Raw genomic sequence first — 22,309 nt, 5'->3', positions numbered from 1 at the left:
CAGTGGTTTCTTTCCCGGTTACCTTTAATCATAACCAAGCAATGAAAAGGGGTGGTGGGAGAAGGAGTAGGACCCCCGCTTTCAATCTCGTGAGAGAAGGAGGGGAGCTGTTATGATAAGGGGAGGGGTAGCTGGGAGGGCCCACCGCAAAAAAAGAAAGGAAGGAAGGAAGGAAGAGTGAAGGGAGATTTAGGAGGACCTTCCAGCTTGGTAAAGCCCCCTTCTTCTTCCTCCTCCTCCTCCTCCTCCTTCCAAGGAAAGCGTTTCTTACGCGGGAGCAACACGGCTCACCGCCGCTGCGAGGCGATCTGGAGTTCTTGGCCATCAGCAGCCCGGATGTAGCGGCGCAGCAGCCCGCCCGAGCCGCCGCCGAGCGGTGCCTACTGGCCTCCCTCGCCAAGTGTGGCACCGCGGAGAGCAGCAGGAACATGGCGCTCTGAGCAGCGATGTGACGGGGGGAAAAGGAGCCGGAGATGCCTCGGGCGCTCGCCTGACACGCAGCCGGCCGAGCGGCCGGCCCGCCATCGGGTAAGCGCCGGCAGGGCTGGGGAATGAATGGCGCGCCTCGGGGGTTTGGAGCCGCATCCTTAGAATGGGGGGAAAGGAAGGAGAGGGGTGGACGGGGAGCATCCGTCCGCCTAGTTTGGAGGGAGGGAAGGAGGCAAAGAGGGAGAAGCCCCCCGCCACCTCCTTTGCTTGTCAACGCCTTTGTCGGCTTCCCACCGCGCGTCTCCGGAGACGAGCGCTGATTTGCGCCTTGCGAGGCCGGTAACTCCGCCGCGCAGAAACCAGAAGGCGCCGGTGGGTGGCTAGGTGGGTGTGGAGCGGCGTGTGCCATTGCCGGGAGCTGCCGAGGAGGCGACCGAGAAGGCGAGGTCCCCCCCCACCCCCCGGCGGCATTTGGGGATGGCGTCCAACCTCCACACACACACACACACACACACACACACACACCCATAGATACTTCTACTTCTATATCTATAAGTAGGGCCGGGTCGGCGGAATCGCGCGCCGCTATCCAGGCGCCGACCCCGGCCCCAACTCCAGCTCCCGAGGAGGGCGGGTCCGCGCGGCTCTTTGGCTCTTGGATCGAAGTCGGCGTTGGGGCGTTCGCGCCGCTTGGAAATAAGAAGCCTGCGGCTGGGAGTGGGAAGCCGGGAAGCCTCACTTGCCAAAACCCATTGCGGGGTAAGGATCGCTCCTAATAACGTGGCCGGCATCTTACAGGCATGGGGCGGGGGGAGGGGGCGTGTGGGGGGGATACACATGGGTGGATTGGCGTACCTCCTACCGGGGAGGTGGTGTGTGGCGACAGGGTTTGAAAAAGAAGCGGAGCGGTGATCCGAACCGAATGGAGGGGAAGCTTCCGTGATTCTGCGCGCTCGGAATTTTAAAGAAAGGGGACAAAATAGGGAAATCTAAAACCCGGTTGCAAGTGGGTTGTGCCAGCAAACTCTCTGACCTTGCCATTTTAGATGTCGCGGAGGGAGCAAAGGGGGAGACCGGGAAAGAGCCCCGACCCTGATTAAACAATACTAGCTAGCTGGCTAGCTAGCTAGCTAGATATAGAGATAGATAGACAGATATAGATATATAGATGGATATAGATAGATAGATAGATAGATAGATAGATAGATAGATAGATAGATAGATAGATAGATAGATAGATATACACATACATATATACAATATATACAAACAAAAAGCGTGAAATCTAATTTCAGCAAGTAGCTTGCAAATCAAAAGATATATATATATGAGATACTACTGAAACGTTGCTACAACTTTAAAAGCACAACTATGCTGACGTGGGAAAATACTCGAACAAAGCTGAATACCATACATATAAATACCTGTGAAAACTTAAGAAAACACACACACACACACACACACACACACACACACACACACATATGTATAACTTTTGATTTGCAAGCTACTTGCTGAGATTAGATTTCACGCTTTTTGTTTGTTTTAATAGTTCCGGGGATGAGACATGCCTCTATTTATAAAACCAAGTGGATCTAAAATATATAAATAGGGCCTTTTGCCAATCTCTTGAAGCCCCCCCCCCCCCTGCAAATGTTGTATGGTGTGTATTTCTAGGAATTTAAAGGAGACGGCAGGTAATATATTCAGCTAACACTTTGAAAACATGCCTTTAGAGCAGGGGTCTACAATAGCATGGCAACTTGAAGCACTGCACACCAGAACAACTACACACAAGGACAGTTTTTTCCCCCGAATGCCATCACTCTGCTAAACAAATAATTCCCTCAATACTCTCCTACTATTTACAAAGTCAGCACTACTATGACTATTAATCTTCTCATCACTCCTTATCACCCATCCCCTCCCACTTGTGACTGTATGACAGTAACTTTGTCACTTGTATCCTTACAATTTATATTGACTGTTTTCTAGTATGATTTGATTGCTATTGTGCCCTATGACTATTATTAAGTGTTGTATCTCATGATTCTTGACTCTTGACAAATGTATCTTTTCTTTTATGTACACTGAGAGCATCTGTACCATGACAAATTCCTTGTGTGTCCAATCACATTTGGCCAATAAAGAATTCTATGTCTTTAAGCCTGGAGGACTTCAACTCCCAGAATTGGGGAATTCTGGGAGTTGAAGTACACCAGGCTTAAAGTTGCCAAGGTTGGAGACCCCTGTTTTACAGCACATTTTTTAAAAAGTTACCCAGAAGTTAGTCAACCCTAAGTAACACTAATGTAAAAGTGAGCATATTGGTGGTTGCAATCTTAATCTAAGACTATTTGTCAACAAATTGGCTATCTGAAGCCCTTCACTCTCAAACATTTTTGAATAATAGAAAGTGAAGGAGTAATTAAGCCGTCCAAATAGGTTTCCTTCATAGCTAAATAATTAGCTTTGCATTAGAAATCAAAGATGGTAGGCAAACTCATTATAAGAGATTGCCACTCGGAAAACAATGAAGGGAGTGGGCAGGAAATCTTAAAGCCCAGTTTTGAAATCAGTAGAATATACCACCAAATCTCTTTAATTTTACTGAGTTTCAAACATGAAAGTTAAGATGCTGCTTACATCTGTATAATTTATTTCTGGTATGATATGGGAACAGCCACAGCAACATTGCATAATACACAGAAAGTGTGCAAGATGTTAGAGAAGGTTCCCCAGACTCCTACATTCCAGAAGCGATGGACTTTAACTTTCTCTTGCTGTAACTAACACTAAGGACAAGAAAGCCATGATGCTCAAAGGAATGATACAGTGATTTCCAGAGGCATGAGCATTCAGGAGAACAAGCAAAATGAGAATAGAAGAATTACACATTGGGCTGACATCAACTCTATCTAGGCATCCACACGTCCAAAGATCTCTGCCTTTGGCTTCATGTGGCAGCTAGATTGAGATCCTTGTTTAATTTCCATAATGCCTCTCCTAATATCATTCAGAGGGTTAATGGCTAACTCAGTGGATTGTTAGATGCAATTATTCATCATTGCTATGCTTACTCTCTCCCCCACCCCAACATAAATTTCTGCTAGGACAGCATTTCTTAACCTCAGCCATTTTATGAGGTATGGACTTCAACTCCCAGAATTCCACAGCCAAGCTAGCAATTCCCCATGGTGGCTGGGGAATTCTGGGAATTGAAGTCCATACCTCATAAAATGGCTGAGGTTGAGGAACACTGTGCTAGGAGTTAGAATAGTTGCCAGTTCTACAAATTGGATCATTGTTCCCAAAATATAAAAAATGGAGAACATAGAGTAGAGCAGAGTAAAGTAGAGTAGAGTGTAGAATTTAGAATAACAGAGCACAGCACAGATTAAGAATAAGAATATCAGAGTTGGAAGGCACTTGAGGTCTTCTAGCCCAACCCCTCTGCTTAAGCAGGAAACCCTATACCAGGGGTGTCCAACCTTTCACCTTGCCTGGGCCATATTAGAAGATGAAAATTTGGTTTGGGCCGCACATAAAATAAAATAACAGTAACGATACCTGATCATCCAAAAAAACCATAGAAAACATAGTTAACATATTAAATTTATTTGGAAATGAAGTTAGTGAGATGTTTTTTATTATTTATTATTAATTATTTATTAAAATTATTTATTTTTTATCACGTTTTTTTTATCACGGTTTATCACGGTTTATTTTCCAGCCAAATTTTGCGGGGGGGGGGGAGAAAGCTCGCCTGCCTCGTGCCTACCTCTCCTCCTGCAAATGGCCTGGCTGAATGAGGCAGGACTGGAAGGCAGAAGCGGTGGCGGGGGCAGAAGCAGCAGCGGCAGCGGGGGCAGAAGCAGCAGCGATGGCGGGGGCAGAAGTAGCAGCAGCGGCGGGGGCAGAAGCGGCAGTGGTGGCGGGAACAGAAGCAGCGGCGGTGGCGGCAACAGCAGGAGGTGGCGCTCTGACGGCGCCCGCCTTTTCTGTTGCTGCTTGGCATGGCGCTCGCCTCTCCCCGCCTCGCTCCTGCCTCTCCTCCTCCTCCTCCTCGCTGGCTCTGGCATGAAGGTTGGGATGGGCACTGGACCGCATTACGAGGCGACCTGGGCCGCATGCGGCCCGCGGGTTGGACAAGCCTGCCCTATACCATTTCAGATAGGTGGCTGTTGAGTTTCTACTTAAAAGCCTTTTAAGAACAAAGAACAACTTTGATGTTCTTATTTCTGTTCTGAATTTGGAGCAACTTGGAACTTAAGAAATACAATCCCTTTTGTAGCAGGACTCTGGGATTCCTGCTACCAAACTGATATTCTTAGTGGTGTGAAAAATGGAAAAGATATTTCTGATCAGTATGCTGAAGTATAAGCACAGTATGCTGAGGCAAATATTGGTAAATCTTAATACCAAATGTGCAGCCCCTTGGCTACTTTTCTTCAGAGCTGACCCCAAAATTTCAGACACCAACCTTGGTTGATATGTGTCCTTGTTAATGGCATGGAATGACACATGCTCTTCAAGCTTTTCTTTCTTCCTAAACAGCCCAAACTACTTTTTTGTCAGTTGGACTTTTATCCTGTATAATGTAGTTTCTCTTACTACTCTGGGATTGAACCCAATTATGTACTTCCTCTGACATCTTTTGTTATAGGCACTGAATCAAAGCCAGTCAATTCCCTTTGACTTTTCTTCACAATTGAATTGTGGTGCTTGGCTTCAGTTTAGGTATATTCAGATTTCATGCATGCTTTACTTGCAATATCATTCTGTCCCTAAATGGAGATACCATGCTCTATATTCCTCCGGAACTTTGTTCATTTTCCTAGACCTATTTCAATTTACATTATAATTCAACACATTTTTTTGACTGGAGAGTATCATCTATGATTCTAACAGATGACCTGATATCACAAACCACCTGAAATCTCTTTGAAATAATACAAAATCTAACAGGTTCTTCAAATCCTTTCCAAGATCACTGAAAGCTCTTGAGAACAACTGAATTCACAGTATTTCTGTTATTTTATTTTTAGAATGTTGGTGGAAGTCCTGTGAACCTTAGACGTTCCTCACTGATCTCTGACTTAAGCCCTGAACCACATCTGTGTAACTCTACAAGCATATTAACACCCCATTCTTCATTTTAAGTTTTTGGTTGAACAACCTGTATATGCTTCACTTCTGTTATGGCTTTAAGAAACAAACGTCTTCATAATGTATAGATAGTCCTCATCTTACATCAGTTCATTCAGTGATCATTCAAAGTTACAAGGTCACTGGAAATAGTTACTTATGATCGTTTTTCACACCGTTGCAGCATTGTCATGGTCACATGATCAAAATTCGGATGCTTGGTTGCCAAAATGTACAAAAATTTATCACCAAAACGCTGGAAGTATAAGGACTTACCAGGCACATTCTGCCACATGTGGTGGACATGTAATCATGCAAGACAATATGGGAGATTGATACAGACATGGGTGGAGCAAATAGTGGAGGAACACATTCAGTTTAAGCCAGGAATATTTCTCTTGGAAATAATGACAGAAGGTTACAGCAAAGGTATAACATTTAATAATACATGTGTTGACAACGGCAAGAATGGTTGATGCACAATATTGGAAAAATGAAAATATACCACCAAAAAGAGAGATAATAAGGAAAATAATGGCTTGTGCAGAATCTGATAGATTAACTTTAATACTGAAAAATAAGGGGGAATCAGAATATTATGATACCTGGAATAAGTTTTACCTGTGGTTGCAAAAAAGAGGGGAAGGTCAGAACAAAAATAGCTAGGAGGATTAGAATCAAAATGTAAATATTATACCAATAATAGGAATGTGAATGGTTTGGTTAAATTTTTTATGTAGGGCAAAGCAATGCCAAAATGGTTGCACTGTGGTTGATACTTATAGTTGTAAACAATAAAAATATATTCAAAAAATTTGTTTTGGATGCTTGGCAACTTGTTCATATTTATGACAATTGCAGTGGTCTTGTGAACACCTTTTGTAACCTTCTGACAAGCAATGAGAAAGCCAGATTCGCTTAACAACCATGTTACTAACTTAAGAAATATAGACATTCGCTTAACAACTGTGGAAGAAAGGTTGCAAAACGGGGCATAATTCACTTAACAAATGTCTTGCTTAGGAATAGAAATTTTGGGCTCACTTGTGGTCGTAAATTAAGGACTACCTGTATTGAGATTGAACCTAACCTTGGAATTTATATGGTAGTTGTATATTTTGAGTGGGTGCAATATCCTTTTGAAATGCTTCAAATGACTTTTTTTTGTGTGTAGGAATATTTCAGCACTGATTCCTGTGAGGAATGCTTATTAGAGAGAGAAATGTACAACGGGATCTTCAGATGTCCCTTGTGACTTGCCTACTCATGATTTGTTCCTATTTTAGTTGTGTCAGATGTTGGAGGGTGGGTTGCTCAGCACAAAGTGTTTCAGAAATTTTACACCTGTCCCCCAGAGTTGCTGGAATTTTTTGCTCTTGTTTTCCAATTCGGTGGCATGAGGTCATTCTCTCTTCCCCTTCTTAGTGCTGCCACTTGCTTTTGGCTCTCCCATTTCCCTCTTCCACAGATAGACTTGCTGGTCATGGCTCTTCTCTATTGTAATGGGTACTTTTCTTGGAAAAGTGTTATTAGATGGAAGCTTAAGCTTAAACATCGGAGACCAATGACTGAGTCGGGTGAAAATTGTCTTGAGGTTTAAAGCAGGATGGTGCAACTTATGAGTTGTTAAGCTGATCATGGCCAACAAACCATGCATGGTGCTCCACCAGGGATTTCATAAGCTACTGGTTTTTTTTATTGAGTACAAAGCTGCTAAAAACAGTGAGGTGTTCAGGCACCTTGCAGGCAACCATCAGTGCCTGGTGGTTAAGTTCAATTTAGTGTGGCGTATAAATGGGGACTGGTTTCCTTTTTGCCAAGTGGTTTTCTTTGCTTTTATTTTGAAAACTAATGGGACTTCTATTATTTTCTTTAAGTGCTTAAAACAGTTTAAAAAATAACTGATGTGTATTGATATATATGTTCAAAAGCATAATCAAAAGCATCAAAACCAAACAGGAACAAATACAAAAACCAGAAAGCTTGATAATATGCTATCGAATACGCTAATACAAACTGAACAGATCTTCCCAGAAGGCTTCATCCCTTCAGGATGTCCCTATAAAATACACCTTTCTATTTCCTGGAACAGCAGTGTATCTTCCCTCATAGCTGCAGCCATTGTACAGTTCAGTCCTGGTTCAACTCTTGCTCAACAAAGCGTCTCAGCAGAACAAGCCATCTTTGTGAAGCCAAACACTTCCTTGATATGGAACTGAACAACCCTAACCCAACAAATATCCAATATCATCTGAAGAAAAAAGGCGACTTTGAAACATCCGCATTCCGTATTTCTGTGTGAAAAGATTTTTGGACAGGATAATATACAGTAATTCATGAGGAACTACTTAGTTTTAAGGTAACTAAAGAAAAGAGAAACCAAAGATGAGTAAAACAATCAAAATTAATTTAAAACAAAGTAATTAAAAGATCTACGGAATTCCCTGTTCTGGTGTTAAATTTTTCAGCCAGTCTTATTTCCTGTGCTTTAGAAGCTCGCTCAGGTGTCTCTTCCCCTCACAAAACACATTTACTCTTTATTGCGTGCAGATTCAATAGTAGCATTGTGCTGACTGCAGATTGCAGTCTGATCCCACAGTATAATGCAAATAATCATACGGTTCCTCTCCGGAGGAAAGGAACATTTTTCCTTTCATGTTGATATGACTTCTGGCCTGTAATAGTGGGATACGCAACCCTGTTATTGGACTTCCTTCCTCCTGATTTAGGTTTATATTCAATCAATGGCACTTTTTACTCTGAATGATGGCCCTGGAAGGATTCTAAATGAAACAGATACAGCATCACCCAGCAAATATCAAAGTAGACCAGAGATTAGCTTGAGGGACACCTTTTAATAAAACAAAAACAAAGAATCTATTTAAGTTTATGCAACCAGTACTAATTCTCAAGAATCTTTTTGGACACAGAGAATCATGGCAGGTTAAAGTATTGTTAATATCTTTTTAATGTGCACATGGATTGAAATAGGTACCTTTCATCCAGTGGTGGGATTCAGCCGGTTCAGACTGGTTCAGCAAACCGGTTGTTAAATTAACCACTCCCCGCTATCAAAATGGATCCTGGGCGCTGGGCTGCAATGGAGAAACGGGCAACATAGCGGCTGGCACAAGGGAAGGAAAAAGCCGCTTAACCCCTTTCTTCTCCCTGCTCCTCCTCCTTCCCTTTTGCCCACCACTCCTTTTCCCGTTTCTACATTGCAGGGTAGCACCCAGGATTCACTTTGATAGCAGGCACGGTGGAGTAATTTAACAACCGGTCCGCCCAGGTCAGGTTGGCCATTGCAGGAGACTCATCCTGCATGTGTGGCGAAGCTAGAGGACAGGGATGGGTCACGCCTCCCACGACAGCCAACCTGGCCCTGGGTGAACCAGTTGTTAAATTATTTGATTCTCACTACTGCTTTCTTCTGCAGCTCTGCTGTGCATCTTCTAAAATTTGCCCAGAGGTTAATGGAATCTTTTGCAACAGGATTAAGGATAGGAGAAAGAGGTCTGTAGAGACAGCGGGATTGTCTGTCTCTTGTTCAATCAGTAGAAATTGTATCCATTTACAGAAGGAGAATGGAGATTCAATCTGGGGAAATAAATCCTGCGACTGTTTCCTGCAGAGGAGAAAGGTATTTTTTGCTTTTGGGAAATTTTTTTAGTCACAATGACCACCAAACAGACACCCAAATCTGTCAGGCTACCAGGCCAAAACTTTTCTCCCTCTGTTCTTTCTTGATAACTCCTATTGAGAGGTATTATATAGCTTTTGTAATAAAAACATCTTCATTTTATTTATATACTCATGTCTGGGTTTTTTTTTCCCATTCGGAGCAGATTCGAAACAGCTAGCATTATATAAAAAAAATGCAGACATTCAGAAGAGTTGCTCTACTGGGGAGAGGGCCCGCACATAAATTTAATTAATTAATTAATAACCAAAGGAAGTAATTGACCCCACATTGAAACTCACGGCTGCTAAGTAAAAAGTATCACAGGTGGTTCTCGATTTACGACTATTTGTTTAAAGACCGTATGAAGTTACAACAACATTGAAAAAAGTTACTCACAGTTGTTCCTCGCACTTAACGAATGCCACAGTGCCCCTGCGGTTACACAACCGCAATACAGACACTTTATTGCGATCAGGTATTTATGACAGTTGTGGCGTCCTTGGGGCCACGTGGTCACCATTTGGGGCCTTTGCATCTGGCTTCCAACAGGCAAAAATCAAGGGAGGAAAGCTGGCTTCCCTTAACGATTGCATGGTTTGCTTAACAACTGTGTGATTTGCTTAATGACCTTGCGATTCACTTAAATAACCCTGGCAAACTAGGATGTAAACTCAGCCACAGTCATGTAATAAGCTCACTTCATGACTGCATCACTTAACGATGGAAATTCCTGTCCAATTGGGACCATAAGTTGAGGGTTACCTGTATGACTTGAGGATTGCAATTTCCATTGTTTAAGTGTACCTGAGTGAATCTCTTTCAGATTATTTGCATATGTGGGGGAAATCCCATCACCAGTAAGCAGAAGGGAAAAGATCTGCATGTCCTCGACTTACAACAGTTCATTTAGTGATCCATCAAAGTTACAACGGCTCTGAAAAAAGTGATTTACAACCATTTTTCACATGACCATTGCAGCCTCCCCACAGTCACATGTTTTACATTCAGATGTTTGACAACTGGTTCACAATGGTGTCCCAGGGTCGTGGGACCCATCTTTTGTGACCTTCTGACAAGCAAAGTCCATGGGGAATTCAACAGATTCACTTAACAACCGTGTTACTGATTTAACAACTGCAGAGACTCAATTAACAAATGTGGCAAGAAAAGTTGTAAAGTGGGACACGACTCACTTAACACATTTCTCACTTAGCAACATCAGTGCAGGGCTCAATTATGGTTGTAAGTCAAGGACTACCTGTATCGATATAAGACTCCTATGAGCTTTGCATTCTCGGCATCAGGATACTCAAAAGACAGAGCATGTACAATATCCTGTATCCAAAGAGCTTTGGAGAACAGTCTTGAAAACTAGTACTTTGTACCAGAGGAAGTATCCTGTCTGTCAACCTTACAATGAATACCATAAGCATGTAGTTAGCTGTGGGCAAGCATTTCACTGCTCCTTCTCTTTCATCTCCTGTGCTATCAGGACCCCGAACCCAACCCCTATTTTCATCTCAAATATTTTTATCCGAATCGATGGGCTAAGAAGAACTGTTTCTTTAGCTTTAGAACTGGGTGAAAGAGGTCTGTTTTAAGCTTGCTCTTGTGAGCCAAAACATGAAAAGTTCACCAGCATGAAAATGTTGTATGCTCTAACTTAGGGGTGTTAAACTGGATTTCTTTGGGGGGGGCGGATCAGCATTTTAGTTGTCCTCCACGGGCCGGCTGGAAGGGGGAAAGACAGGATGGATGGCAGACGGGATGAACGCCTTTTGCAGCACCCTGCTGGCCAAAATGGGGTGCAGGAGGCCACATGTGGCCCCCTGAACCCAGTTTTGGCCAGAAGAGGCACCACGGGTAGGTCCTTTGCTATTTCCAGGTGGGCTCCGCTGGCCAGGTCTAAGCACCCCGCAGGCCTTGAGTTTGACACCCCTGCTCTAACTATTAAAGCAAATAGGGGGTAAAGAATGAAGATTTGCTTCCAAGAGCTTGGTAATGTCTAGAGCTGTTATGGCAAACCTATGGCATGCATGCCATAGGTGGCACACAGAGCCATTTGTGCTGGCACGCGAGCCGCAGGTAAACTTACCTCACTGCGCATGCACATACCTCACAGTTAATTTTTGGCTTGTTTGAGGCCTTTTTCGGCCTCCCAGAGGCTTGAGGAAAGCTTTTGCAGGCCAAAAAATAGGCCCGTTTCATCACTTCCTGTATTTCTGGAAATACTGGAAGTGATAAAACAAGCCCATTTTTCGGCCTGCAAAGGCTGCAGAAGTTTTCCTCAAACCTCTGGGAGGCTGGAAAAAGCCTCAAACGGGCTGAAAATCAGTTGGGAGGCACAGTGCAGGTAAGGGGACGGGGGGATTGCACGCACATGTGCAGGGGTGGGGACCCCCCGCACATTGCTTTCTGAGTTTTTCTGCCCATTATGCATCTGCGGGCTAGTCTTATCTTTCTCTATGCTGCATTTCCCTTCCTCTATACTAGGGGCTCCAAACTTGGCAACTTTAAACATGTGAACTTCAACTCCCAGAATTCCCTAACCAGCTATGAAGTTCACAAGTCTTAAAATTGCCAAGTTTAAAGACCCCTGCCATACACTGTTACATCTTCAGACTGTAGATTTCTGAAAGTTGAAGCCTATACATCTTAAAGTTGCCAAGTTTGAAGAACTGTCAGGCTCCAGAAATCAAGAAAGACACACATTGAGGTTCTTCTAAGAAGTTGCTTTTATTGTTCCTCACGAATAGAAAATAAATCTTGCCAAACTAAAGCGGACTACTTGCACCATTAAACATATACTCTTGAGAAGTTCTAGTGGGGAGCTTCTTAACTCTTTTTCCCACACAAACTATCTAAACTTCTCCATCTTTTGTTCTTCTGGAATGCATCCCCTCCTTCCTGGGAATCTGGATTACATTCCATCACAAACACTGATCTAGGTTTCTTGCATGGATCCAGGAAAAATTAGAATTAATCTGGAATTGTTAACTAGGACTCAGACCTTAAAAAAAATTCACTGCAATATCATTTGTTCTAGGCAAATGTTACAATGACTTGGGAACAAACTCAGTTGGATTCATGAGTGGTTTCTGCTATATGGGCATATCTGAGATTACAACAAAAAATCTTAGCTTGTTCCACAATGCACACATAGATTATTAAACTTATACCTCCATTCTCAGTGAAGAGATAAAACATTGAAAAGGTAGATGGAAAAAAAAACCCTCTTTGATATGCAGGTATTTTACTCAAGAACTCTTCAAATCACCCCAAATTGTTACACACTGAAGAATGTGTTTCTGCCCCAATTTTAATTTATTCTTCTACCATGGCAACTATAAAAGTCAATGCAAATTAGAGGGTGGGATTATCTGATTTACCTAGGGAAATGCAACTTAATTATATGAATGTATATTCTACTGTCTCTGCGCTGATTGTCATATATTATAAAACTGCCATTGTTTGTATAACTAGCGGTTCATCTAAGTTATAGTAATACTGTAGCTACGTTATATGTTGCGGGAGAAGATGGAACATGACAACTTGAATTAGATGGATATCTGCATCACAAATGTTTCTGTGTTTGATTATTTTTATTTCATCAGTTTATATTCTACAATTAATTCAACTTGAACACCAAATTTGTGAAAAAAAACCCTAAAGACTCATTTCCTTGAATCCAATCTATATCGTTGATCCTTGTTAAGTTGTGACATTACTACATCTAGAAAAAACAAAATACATTATATACTTCAATTTTAGGGTCATCAACCTCTTGTTCTAGTTGGTCTTAACCAGTTAGAATGGGCAAGACAAAGCCTTAACTACAAGTTTATGGAAAAGTGGAACTTGCCTCTATTTAAGTATTCAGTGCCACATGTAATAAGGATTTTGCATGCCTGGATGTGCATCTCAATTAGATTTGCAAAATGTTTGGAGAAGATAGTTTGCTCTCACAATTAGACATTAATTTTGCATTTACCATTCACATGGAAAGCATATCCTCACTTGCTACATTACATACCCTTTTTTGTGCCTCATTTGCTGCATGCAAATAAAAGAGTTCTATAGCCACCAGGAGAGGGAAACGTTTCAGCGGCATGTATGATTGTGGCTTTTTTTAAATTCATTTATTTCCTTTCTTTTTGGAGTAGTCCAGGCTCCTCATAAAGAGAGCAAGTGCACGACAAGCAAGTTGGATGGAACTGCCATTTTGGTTTTTCCATTAAAACGAAAAATGCTGGTATTGTTTTCAGTGCCCAGGATCTATCGTTGCCCAAATATTCTCTGGATGGAGCTCATATGACTGAGATGGAGTGAGAATTGTGTATTCTATATTAAACATAGATATTTTGACTCGTAGGAAGTGAAAGCTGACAACGATGTATTCTAGATAAAAGACACACATTTAGCCTAAGGGAGAAAAGGGAGAAAAAGAAAAGAAGAAAATATTTGCATTAAAATTGCATATATGCTTTATGTAAATATAGATACAGATAGGTGGGTTTGAAAGTAATTTATTAAATAGAACTAGACTTTAGGAAGACTATCAATCTTCTGTGTTCCTATTATGGGCTAAACACTGACAACCCTAGTTTTATTAAACAAGGCTTAAGGTTGGGCTGTCTTGCAAGGGGAGCTCTGACTTTTGCAAAATAGGGCATGTAGCACCGACCACATCAGTAACAAATCGGTTTGGATAATGCTTTGGGGTCTATTACTGCTCTAATTAAAAGGAACTGTAGCAATAAAAACTGCTAAAAGACTCACATGTCCGAGTGAACTATTTCACGAAGCAAACATCTTTCTCCTTGAGGAACAAAAATATTTCTGGCATAGCCCATCTACTATTTTTGTTCTGAGTGCTAACATGACAGATTGGCAAAATGTCACCAGTTTGTCTCCCTCCACTCTCAAACACCCTCCCCCACTTGTTCAGTTGCATAAGATGTTCCACTAAACAGTTATTTTCCAGCTCAGTTTTGTCATCTCGCTCATACATCCGTTCCATGAAAACCGGAATAAGATAGAATTATGAGACCTTCCATGGGAAGATCCATCAAGCTTCTTGAATTAGGGTGACTTGGGAATGGACAATAACATTATTCACATCCACCTGATAGTAATTGATACTTGGTACTGCTCTCAGAAATGACCAGCCCATCAGTTTCATACTTGGGAGAAGCCTCCCAGTTACTTGTCATGTCATGGTTAGGGAAGAAGTTTGCCTGTGAGGATGAAGCTGTTTTCTTCAGCAATTGATTGCCCTTTGTCAACATGAACTTGGGAGTTTTCTATGACAGTTAATTGTGCCATTTCTTTTCTTTCCTTTGCTATGGTTTAACAGATATCTGACCTTACACTTTTCAAGCTGGGAGCAGGACAGGGTTGGAATGCAAATATTTTTACTACCGGTTCTGTGGGTGTGGCTAGGTGGGAGTGGCTAGGTGAGCACGGCCATGTGACTGGGTGGGCGTGGCTTATTTTTTTGCAGCAACTCCCCCTGCGCTCCTTTTTTTTTGCCTTCTGGGAGCAAAAATGGCCTCCTAGGAGGCTTCTCTGAGGCCCAGGAGCAGGGGTGAGATTCAAATTTTTTAACAACCGGTTCTGTGGACGTGGCTTAGGTGGTGGGTGTGGCTTTGTGGTCATGTGACTGGGTGGGCATGGCTTGGTGGTCATGTGACTGGCTGGGCTTGGCCAATTCAATATCACTCACATCGAGGCACGCATCTCCTTGCCTGGCCTCTCATGACTGTGGGGATGTTGCAACAGTCGTAAGTGTGAAAATGGTCATAAGTCACTTTTTTCAGTGCCATTGTAACTTTGAATGGTCACTCCACACAAGCAAAGTAGCAGCAAAGGAGAGGGGAAAACTCCCAAGACGTTCCTGAGACAGGAAGTCTAGTCCTGCCAAGAATGTAATAAGGGTTAATGGAGAGGCAGTTTCTGTAAGCAACCCCAGAATGTTTCCTTCCTGCCTTCCTTACAGGATTAGGCCAGTCATTTCTTCTAACAACCAGTTCTCCTAACTGCTTAGAATGTTAACAACCGGTTCTAGTGAATAGGTGCGAACCTGTAGAATCCCACCCCTGCCCAGGAGGCAAAAAACAGAACATGGGGGGGGGCATACAGCTCCCCCCTGCATGGCCCTTTTTGCCTCCTGGGCCTCTGGGAAGCCTCCTGGGCGAAGCAGAAAGACAGCGAGGGGGATCCCAGCATAGCTGATTGTTGGATCAGCTGATTGTCAGGAGGAAAAAGAAAGTAAGAAATACTGGTTCGGCTGAACCGTTTGTTTTTTTTAACTACCAGTTCAGCCGAATGGTAGCATTTTTTTACTACCGGTTCAGCCGAACCGGTAGAATACCACCACTGGAGCAGGATGACTCTTGGTTGTTTTTACAACTCTTCTCTGACTCTCTAGTTCTCAATCGAGTTCTCATACTATTCTCCCCTCCATTTCTCTCTCTTCATCTGGAAGGAATAGGACCTATCTCTTCTGACTCAGCACCACTTCCTCCCTTCCTCCATCTCCACGGCAATTATCTTCTCTTTCTTCCTGGTCAGAAGGAGGGCATTTTCTCCTCCTTCTTCAATCTTCTAGCAAGATGCTTGCAGTTTCAGAACTCCCTTCGGAGTGGTGCGGTGTCTTTCATTCCAAGGCGCTAACAGATAATGGGGAATTTGATCTTTTGGTCTTCCCTCCTCTATCAAGTTCTCCCTGCCTCTTTTCAGAATCACGGGAGGCTGCAGAAGTTTTATTGGGTAACCAGACAGATGGCTTGGGTTTGTAAGGGCATTGCAAATGGAAATCATGAAGTAGAGGAAGTAATTACACATCATTTGTTGCCTTCCAGGAGCATTCGTTGTTCAGGAACCCTCTGTAATACATCAAATGCACAAGCCAGTGAGAGTTCAGAATATGTATCTGATACAGTATTCCTCCCCCTGCCCACAAGGTGCATATGGACAGAATAACTGGTTCTGATAATAATTTCCCATTTTAGCTTCTTTCGAATGAAAACATAGGAAAGGACTTTTGAGAAAATTTAGTCCCAACTAGCCGCTCATTGCAGGGTCCATTAATGGCCCTCAAGCATCTTTGAACATATATGGGGAAGGAGAATTTGCCATTTCAAGTGGCGTATTCTGTTGGTTAAAAGGTCAGTTTGGAAGTTCCAACTGGCGTCTATCCAGAACCCCCTTCCTTGCAAGTTTTAAGCCATTGATTCTGACTCTGACCTGTGGGGCAACAGAGAATAAAGTTGTTCTCTTTTCTCTGTAAATCTCCTGACTGAATCGCCTGTCCTAACCTTAACTCGGGGCATTGGACAGAAACTACTTTAGCAACTCTCTTGGATAAGTTTAGATGAAGTTGGATGAGAAGAATATGAATCTTTCTTGTGTTACCTTTCTTGTGTTTGATACTGTCAACCATTGTCTCCTTTTGGGTTGTCCACATGGGTTAGGACTGGTGGAGACTGTATTTGTGGTGGCTGCACTCCTTCCTAAGTGAATGAGCCTGTCAGTGGCGATGGAGGCACAGAGATCAGGCCCTCAAGACATTGCAGTGTGGGTTGCTGTAGGGCAGGCTTGTCCAACCCGCGGCCCACGGGCTGCATGCGGCCCAGGTCACCTTGTAATGCGGCCCAGTGCCCACCCAACCTTCGTGCCAGAGCCAGCGAGGAGGAGGAGGAGAGGCAGGCGTGAGGCGGGGCAAGGCGAGCGCCAGGCCAAGCAGCAACAGAAAAGGCGGGCACCGTCAGAGCACCACCTCCTGCTGTTGCCGCTGCCGCTGCTTCTGCCCCCGCCGCTTCTGCCCCCGCTGCCACTTCTGCCCCTGCCGTCGCTGCTGCTTCTGCCCCCGCTGCTTCTGCCCCTGCCACTGCCGCTTCTGCCCCCGCCGCTGCCGCCGCTTCTTCCCCCGCCACCGCTGCTGCTTCTGCCCCCGCCGCCGCTTCTGCCCCCGCCGCTGCTGCTGCTTCTGCCTTCCAGTCCTACCTCATCCAGCTGGGCCATTTGCAGGAGGAGAGGTAGGCGCGAGGCGGGCGAGCTTTCTCCCCCCCGCGCGCAAAATTTGGCCAGAAAATAAACCGTGATAAAAAAAAACGTGATAAAAAAACCATGATAAAAAAATAAATAATTTTAATAAATAATTAATAATAAATAATAAAAACATCTCACTAACTTCATTTCCAAATAAATTTAATAAGTTAACTATGTTTTCTATGGTGTTTTTGGATGATCAGGTATCGTTACTGTTATTTTATTTTATGTGCAGCCCAAACCAAATTTTCATCTTCTAATGTGGCCCAGGGAAGGTGAAAGGTTGGACACCCCTGCTGTAGGGCTTACCCTTCAACTCTGTTTTATTTAATATCAACCTGGTGAGTTAATTTGTCAGTTTGAGGTGACATAGTAACCCTATATTGGTGGTACATAGTTGTATGTCTCCAATCTGGGCCGAATAGGAAATGCGGGAGATGTTCTAATCTAGTGCTTGGAAGCTATCAGGGTCTGGATGGGGAGAAACAGGCTCAGGTACAACCCAGACAAGATGGAAAGATGGTAATTCAGAAACCTCTTGAGCTTGTAATTACACCAACTTTGGGGTTGTGCTCCTTCTCAAAGACCCATCAACTGGGAATCCACCTGGACTTGTATCTCCTACTGGAGGAGTGGAAGTCTTGGCCAAGAAGGCTTTTTTCCCCATCTTCAACCGGGTTGCCAGTTGTGGCCATTCTTAGAATGGAATAAAGACAATCATTCATGTTGTTGTCTCCACTTGGATGATTGTAATCTGTCTTTGAACATCACCCAGAAACTTCAGCTGTTGCAAAATATAGCTGAATAGCTTGTGCATAACCCATTACTGTTATGCCATACTGCTGCTGCTGCTGCTACTGGAGTTGCGTTGGTTACAAGTTTGTTGAGTGCAGTTCAAGGTGCTTGGTCATTACCAATAATGCCTTTACAACCTGTGTTTCCCACTTAGAGGAGTCCCACTGATGTTGATGTTGAGATAGTAGCACCATTTTCTTTAAAAATAGAAGCCTATGAGGAAATTCCTTGATGAGGTCTCCTTGCAATTTAATTAAGGTCTAAGAAAACAGGAAGGCTGCTGACTATTGGAGAGATTGTACAATTCACATAAACACATCAGTGGGAAGCTTAGAATTAATTGTGGATAAGAAGGAATTTCTGAACAAATCCTCTTTCACAAACTCAAATAAGAACTGTTGCAAAAAGTGTAGAAAATGTCTGTCTTTGGCATTGATTTGAAACACGTGAAATAGAAATTTTAAAGATCAGACTGAGTAATTGATGTAGAAAAGGAGGCCATGAACTATTTCTTTCAAAAAAATAGTCAGTTGGTGCCTCTAGAAATGTTGGATGTTTTAATATCTACAATTCTAGTGGCTAAGAATGTTGGGTGTTTGCTTTTTGCAAATTAAGTCCTTTCTTTCTGCCCTTCTGGATATATTACTCAGTCTAGGGGAAGGTGCTCTACCTCAAGAAAATACCTTTCTCTTTTGATGACACCTGTTTTGAATTTCTCATACAGACAAGCAAGTAGCCAAGTCATAAAAGTGATGAAATTCAATTCAAACCACTTGGAATGCTAAACTGTCCATTTCAAGATGGAAATATCCTTCTTGAGCATGAAACAGCTATTTCAAGCATGAAATGGGCCATTTCAACTATTTGGGGAGTATTTTGTGTTTCAAAATGTGTTTGCAGCTTGATATGGGATCTTTCAAATTCAAAACAGTTAGCATTCAAGATGTTTGCACCTCTCTTCTCAGTCTGTATATCACATGTTAAACAGAGTTACTTCACTTTTAGACAACTGAACAAAACTGTGATATTGAAGATCTCATAAAATAAGGTTATCTCTCAGTAGAATATTGCCACAAATATAAATCTTAAGAGTCTTACTATTAATCTCAGAAAGGAAGGGTTGGATGATGGAGAGCTTGCTGAGAATTCTGAATTTTGCTTTTATGGTACATTTGGAGGGTATCAGGTTACGAAAGACTGCATAAAACTGATCAGTAATCTCTGGAAATTTTGACTAAAACGTTGGAAACAGTGGCATACTATATAAATATGTTGTAATATTTCTTTTTAGAGTAGGAAAAATGATGAAAAACTACTGAAAGAGGTGGCTTGTAAAAGCTTAGGTATTTCTGTCTAATTAAACTAACTCATTAAAAAAAACAAATGTACACCACTTCCCCCAGGAAATAAACTGAATAAACTGAGAGTGTGGTAGATTTCTGCTCTGTTGTGATGGCTTTGCTCTCAAGTACAGTTTGTACACCATCAAAAAGCTGGTTCATGTAAACTTTGTGCCAACTAGAGTTAGATTTGGAAGCACATGTAGTACAAACAAGGAAAGAGGGAGGCCAAATGCAGTTGTGGGAAAGCAAATGCCGGTCTGTTGCAATTTAAATGACAGAAGGTGTTGTGTATTTGCTAATATATTCTATGTATTTCCATCACGTCTGAGCCAAAAACGGCTGCTTGTCTTTTCACTGGGCTATTTACCACCTGCACGCATGGGGTGCAGCCATTTTAATGATGGAAAAGTTCATATAAATCTTAAAAGTTTGCTCATCAAAGGGGTGGCATATTTCCTTGTGCTCCTGGGCTGGGATTTTTTCTTCTTCAAAGTTTCCTCCTTTTAAAAATATCGCCCTAAGGATGCAGAACCAGCACATTCTTACAGCATCCAGAATTACTTCTCTGCCTCACAGATGTTCCAGTGTTTAAATGAGTTTTGATTAGTTTCATCTGTTAAAGCAGGAGAAGATTTTGCTCCCCTGTCTATTTTTGTGCATCCTCAAGCCTTTAAAAATCATTTGAAAGGCACAGTGTATAAAAAGAAACTACCCCACAAAAAAAAAAAACCCACATGAAAACTAATTTAAACTGCATCCTGCTGAAATATAACTTTGGATTTTTCTTCAATCAGCCCTGAGGATTGGCTGTCCTTACCATCATAAATTTCAGAGTGACCCTCTCCGTAGCACTAAGAAATAATTGAAATTTGCATTAAAGTCCTTCATTGTAGGACATGGGGATTTCCTGGTACCTCCTTTAACTATCTCTTCCTATGCAATAGTGGCAAATGTCTGTAGCTCAGATGTAGGATGAGGGTAATGGTTCATTCTCTGATCTTGTGGGTTCATTTCTGAACATTTCATTACCAGGCTAGGTAACCTCTTCAACAGAGTTTAGGGCAGTGGTGGGATTCAAAAAAATGTACTACCGGTTCTGTAGGCATGGCTTGGTGGGCATGGTGTGGCTTGGTGGGCATGGCAGGGGAAGGATACTGTAAAATCTCCATTCCCTCCCCAGCCCACTAACCTGCTTTGCAGTTCTTCCCCTGTGCAGAAAAGAAGACTCAGCTCATCAGCTGGGACTTGAGAGGTAGAGAGTACATGGGGCCAAGGCCAGTCAGAGGTGGTATTCTGAACTACTCAACATTTCCGCTACCAGTTCTCCAAACTACTCAACATTTCTGCTACTGGTTCTCCAGAACTGGTCAGAACCTGCTGAATACCACCTCTGGTTTAGGGAATGTCGGTGTCGTTGGTATGTTTATAAGGGCTTCAGGCATGGGTGTATCAAGTGAGGGTCTTGTGATGGGTCAGCTGTGAGTCATCAGTGAGTTTTGTGATGGGCCTTCTGATAAGGAGATTACCTCAGGTCAGAGGTAAATGAAGCTACGTACCTTGTTAGGAGGTGAACTGTTGCTGGTGGGGAATTGTGTTAGTTGGTTGAGGGTAGCTCTGTCTCTGGATGGCTGATTTGGATTCTGAGGAGTTCATAGGCTGGTTGTAGATCAGCGTGTCTGTTGATGGAATTGCTTGTGCAGTGCTAGGCTTTGAGGAACTCATGAGCGTGGTAGGTGGTAGCATGGCGGATCATTTTTGTGTTGCTCCAATCAAACCGGTGCTCTCTGGTGTTGTTATACTTTCCCTATTTATTCTTTACGTCTATGCTCCTTTCAGATCCAACAGCTGCAGAAGGACTTCTGAACTATGGATGCACGAGCTAAGGAACAGGGTTCTTGAAATTCTTCATTTGCTGTTTACATGGTAAGCTCCTTTTTCTATTTCTAAGAACTTCTTTAAAAAGAGCTAATCACAGCATGAATCCATCTCAAGGAAGAACAGCATTTGCTCATTTTCTGATCAGCATCACATGTCCATTACATTTGGGAACTGATCATTCAAAAGCATTATGTATCTTAGAGCTTCTCCTATTCCCTTCCAATATGGCTAAGCAGTTTTATCTCCCCTGCTTTGCTTTATGGAAGAGGTAGAATCCCTTGCCAGCCTCCCCTTTTTATCATAGATTGTGAAATATATCTCCCCTCGAGATTTGAGACAGGATAGCTAATATTTAGTAGCTGGTCATAATAACAAGCAATAACAAAAATATGTATTTGCTAAAGCTAAATGTTTTCCTTTAATTCTTTGATGGCTCTGATGCTGTTTAACACACATTTTACCTGCATTTGCTATAACTATATAACTAAAGGCTGATTGAAGTGCCTCATGCTTAAGCCTATCCAGTTAACAGGAGAAATCATCGTAGTTGTACATCTATAGAGTCATAAATCTCAGGGCATCTAATTCAATCTCTTGATACAAAGCATCCTTATTATAATAATTCTTATTATAACATATCCTTATTATAAAACATCTTTATTATAAGAGTCTTGGTTGCATAGTGGTAAGAATGCAGTATTGCATTCTGCCAACTGCCAGCAGTTCAATTCTGAGCAGCTTAAGGTTGGCTCAGCGCTCCATTCTTCCAAGGTTGGTTAAGTGAGGGCTCAGCTTGTTGGGGGCAATATGCTGACTCTGTAAAGTGCTTAGCAAGGGCCCTAAAGTACTGTGAAGCAGTATATAAGTCTAGGGGCTATTGCTATTACTTTATTACCCAGGATTGATCCACAGCTACCCAGCCTCTGCTCAATACCAGATTTAGCATGGTAACTCCATAGCTGAGTCACCAAACCCACAGTTT

General features: G+C 42.6%; 1 protein-coding gene across 4 annotated transcripts in view; it reads left to right on the top strand.

Annotated features, from left to right (window-relative positions):
• Positions 1-262: 262 nt before the first annotated feature.
• PAK5 (p21 (RAC1) activated kinase 5) overlaps positions 263-22,309 on the top strand; it is a 126,815-nt gene continuing 104,768 nt past the window's right edge. For 2 of the 4 annotated variants that reach the window (XM_087919060.1, XM_087919066.1), the window contains exons 1-2: positions 267-528; positions 21,286-21,372. The gene's annotated coding sequence lies outside the window, so the exon portion shown is untranslated. Of the gene's footprint in view, positions 529-21,285; positions 21,373-22,309 lie in introns of all 4 variants that reach the window. The other 2 variants (XM_087919065.1, XM_026710345.2) reach the window with 2 other exon arrangements.

The sequence above is a fragment of the Pseudonaja textilis genome, chromosome 1 (genome assembly GCF_049901715.1).
Source record: "Pseudonaja textilis isolate UNSWEBS1 chromosome 1, rPseTex1.2, whole genome shotgun sequence".
Lineage (NCBI taxonomy): Eukaryota > Metazoa > Chordata > Lepidosauria > Squamata > Elapidae > Pseudonaja > Pseudonaja textilis.
Note: the sequence above shows the minus strand (reverse complement) of the source record. Positions and strands in the feature narration are given on the sequence as shown.